The 4155-nt window shown below is 38.7% G+C and overlaps 1 protein-coding gene across 4 annotated transcripts in view; it reads left to right on the plus strand.

Moving 5' to 3' along the window:
* FOXP1 (forkhead box P1) overlaps positions 1-4155 on the plus strand; it is a 610533-nt gene that overhangs the window by 92781 nt on the left and 513597 nt on the right. For all 4 annotated transcript variants that reach the window (XM_023510637.1, XM_012802528.2, XM_012802529.2 and 1 more), the window contains exon 3: positions 2855-2984. The gene's annotated coding sequence lies outside the window, so the exon portion shown is untranslated. The remainder of the gene's footprint in view (positions 1-2854; positions 2985-4155) is intronic.

Below are 4155 nucleotides of genomic sequence, written 5' to 3' on the forward strand. Positions count from 1 at the left end.
AAAAAAAAAAAAAAAAAAAAAAAAAAAAAAAAAAAAAAAAAAAAAAAAAAAAAAAAAAAAAAAAAGAAGGGGAGGAACCTCAGATTTTTGTGTTAACATATCTGCAGGGAACAGTTGGAGTTCTTACAAGTGCTAGCTTTTATAGAATCCAGCTACTAAACTTTCTATGTTAAAAAATCTAGATATTGAACTTGTGATAATAGTATCTACTAGGTACTTTGTTGTCAGAATAGAATGAAATAAAGTAACTTTTTAAAAATACTTAAAATTATATCCAGTACATAGTGAGTTTTCAGCAAATGGCAGTTATGTTTTTAGAGGATGCTGGGGGATTTTTTCAGTTGTTGATTCATTTGTTATTCAGAAATTTACATTGAGTTCCTTCTGTGAGCCAGGAGTTTTTCTGAAGTTCTGGAGTACAGCAGTGAACAAAACAACCGAGTTCCTTTCTTTCTCTGAGTTTATATTCTGGTGGAAAAGGCAAGTGGATAAATGAGAAAAAAGTTTGCAGGTTATGACAAGCTCTGAACTAAGCAAATAGGGTGATACACTTGAGAGTAACTGGGAACCTCGTTGAAGTAGGGAGGCAGGTCTTGAAGTGGCCTTTGTCCCTGAGACCCAGTGATGAGAAGGAGCCAGTCATGTAAGGAGTAGGATTGTGGCATCCTGGGAAGCTAGTATAGCAAATGCACCAGCCCCAAGACAGGAAAACACTTGGCTTGCTTCAAACAGAAGGAAGGCACTGTGTAGGCAACTGTATCCATGCTGGTTGGAGTTAGGGGTTGGGTTGGTAGTTTGAGGGCATGTCAGCGAAGTAGAAAGGGATCGGAGTATGTGGAGCCTTGTAAGCTGTAGAGGTTTTAGTTTTATCCCAAAAGTGATCAAAAACTTCAGCAATGTTGCATTTCTTTTCACTATGGAACATAGACTCTGTAGCTTTGGGGGAGCCTGTCAGCCTTGGAAATATTTCTTGGGTCTCAAGGCTGCTTGTGGGCTTGGAAAGCAGGGCCTTGGGGAGCAGGGCATCTTCATTTCCACTCAAAGTGTGGTCCATGTTTGGCAGTATCAGTATCCCCAGATCATTGGCTTGAGATGCAGAATCTGAGGCCCTACTTCAGACCTACGAATCACACAAATTCTTTGAGAGTGGGCCACAGAAATCTGTACTTTTTTTTGTTTTTTGTTTGTTTGAAACAGAGTCTTACTCTGTCACCCTGGAAAGAGTGCCATGGTATCATAGCTCACAGTGACCACAAACTCCTGGGCTCAAGAGATCCTCTTGACTCAGCTTCCCAAATAGGAATCTGTGACTTTTTAAAAAAAGCTCTCCCAAGAGTTCCTTAAGCACATAGAAGTTTGAGAAGCATTGTTCTAGAGCACATCTGGACAGATTTCCACAAGAGTTGGAACTATGCTCTGTGGAGAAAAAGGGAATCTTGTTATGGGCACCTAGTGGGTCTTTTCAGCCACTGAGGGTGCCAGCTCACCAGGGCTGGGCACTAGTGCCAGGTTGAAAATTATAAGCATTTATAAAACTCTCTGCCCACTGTGCATCTTTGGTGTTGATGGCAGTTGGGCATAATAGTGATTCACGGTCAAAACCTCTTTTTAATCAGGAAGCTTAAAGGAGAAGCTAATAGGTTAGGTTACTTGGAATAAGTATGCTTTATCCAGAAAGACAGGCTTAGAGGTAGAAGGAATTCAGCGAGCACTGGTTAGTGTCCTCACCTTGCAGATAAAGGGACTGGAATCCTGAGGTGCTGAATGGCTCTCCTGAGGTCATGTGATTGATGACAGCGCTGAATCCAGAACTCAGGCCTCTCTCCTTCCAACCCTGATTATCGCCCAGTGTGTTTTCTACTGGTGGCACTATTTTCATACATGCTCCTTATGTAATTCATGACCATTTTAGAAAAAAATAGAATTATTTTATTCTTACCAGTTTTGTGTTCATTATTATTTTTTTTATTTTCAGAATTTTAATACAAGTACATCGATCCCTACTAAATGCCAGACATTGAAGATAAGCAAAATTAAATAAGTAAATGTTATAGAAGCATATATCTGCTCAATACATTTTTAAATAACTTTATGCCAGTTCTTATGTATAGAACAGGTGCTTTTAATACAGTAATCTCCCACCCTTAAAATGTTTTGAGTGAGGCTACATTACCATCTCCCACAGGGGTGGGGAACCTATGTTCATTATTATTTTTATGTTAAAAATAACTTAGTTTAAAAGAATTCTAAAATAATTTATTCATAGTTTCTATATGTTTTTCGCTCCTCTAGGAAAGATTATTACTTAATGGGAATGGTGCATTTAGCCAAGTGAGAGTTTGAGTTAAAACAGCTTATCGATACCTGCATACTTTATAATGGAGTGTGATATTTTTGTAATGCTAAAATATTTAAGGGTGGCGCCTGTGGCTCAAGGAGTAGGGCGCTGGCCCCATATGCTGGAGGTGGCAGGTTCAAACCCAGCCCCGGCCAAAAACTGCAAAATAAATAAATAAATAAATATAATATTTAAAATACTTGGTATAAACTTCACAGTAAATAACAACCCTGCAGTGGACATGCGGGGTAATTGGTAAGTGGATCTTTCTAAACAGTATTTCCGGTTCATACTTGATGGCATCACACTTGGTGTATTGACACAGGCCCGCTGGAGCGGTGTTTTCCCCGACCTCTAGAATCTGTGTTGGGCTTGGTGTTTTGAAGTTTAAGGAAGTGGTGGTTTTTAGAAGTTACATCTTCGTTATGTGTTAAAAAAAAAAAAAAAAAATATATATATATATATATATACACACACACACACACACATATAAAAATATATTTTTTTATGTTGCAGTGTCCCAGGAGCTTCTGCTGACAATTCCAGTTTCCAAACAAAACGTTTTGGCAATGCTGAGGGCTTCAGCCCCTTCTCTGATTTGCTGTCAACCATGAACGGATGGATGTGATGCCTGCTAGTCCAAAGGGTGAGTGAATGTTTGTGATTATTCATCTGAAAATTCACAAAACAAAAAGTCCATCAGGACAGTTGCCTACTGAGCAGGAAAGATTCTCACTTTGAAAGAAGGAACAGACCTTGTCGTCATTCTCTGGTATACCCGTTTCAGAGAACTCCTGCGATGATCTGAGGATTTACACAAGACATCACAGGACGTAGGAGAACTTTGCTCATTTGTTTTAATCCTACTCGGCAGGGTGGGTTATCTGAACCATGGACCACATGTACAGTTGTATTGAGTCATTGCCGCTTTGGTCCCATTACTACTTGTGAAAACATCAGCCACTGTGAAACAAACTTCAGTTTTTGAGTTTTAGGGGAAATTTAAGTTTGATTTGTTCATGGAGAGAGTCCCGTCCTTAGCTTTTCACATGATTAGGATACTTGAGAAAGCCAAAGCATTGGGAACTCTAAATTAGTGTTTTTCAACTTTTTTTTTAATCTCACAGCACACTTGAAACTATGGTTAAACTTCCGCAGCACACTTAAATGATGTTGATCAAAAAAAAAGTAAAGAAAGGAGTATACTTACTATGCTTTGAACTTCTTTCAAGAATAATTTAATTAATCTTTAAAACTTTTCACAGAATACCCAATATCCTCCCACAGCACCCCAGTGTGCTGCAGCCCACCGGTTGAAAAATCAATGCTCTAGGTTCTCAAAGAGTTTTTGAAAGACTTTTGGGCATGCTTTTTTTTTTTTTTTTTAAATCATAGTTTATTTTCTCAGGTTATTCATTGACTTTCTTCTTAGGTGTGTTTTCCATATTTGGTAGCATCTGTTCCAGGCCTCAGCCATCGCTCCCTTGTAGTAACAGACATTGTGACTTGTCATTAGCATGGACAATTCTCAGTTGAGGCCAAGTGTTTTGGGTGAAGACTCTGACATCATTCAATGGGAGCTTTGTCATAGAATCAGGTCAGTTTTATGGAGGACATATAATTGCAAGGTTTTGTAATGGATGGCATTAAATGGTGAGAGCCATTAGCATAAACTCATCCAGTCTTAGTGCAACTGTATTTGAAACAGATTCTGTGTGCTTGGTGGGAAGCAGAAAGAGACTACGTTGGGACTTGGAGATCTAACAGTTACCTGATAGGAGGCAAAGCAATCTCTCTCCTTTGATTTCATATATATA

This window comes from Otolemur garnettii, unplaced genomic scaffold (assembly GCF_000181295.1).
Source record: "Otolemur garnettii isolate 467f Iridium unplaced genomic scaffold, OtoGar3 scaffold00015, whole genome shotgun sequence".
NCBI classification, from domain to species: Eukaryota; Metazoa; Chordata; class Mammalia; order Primates; family Galagidae; genus Otolemur; species Otolemur garnettii.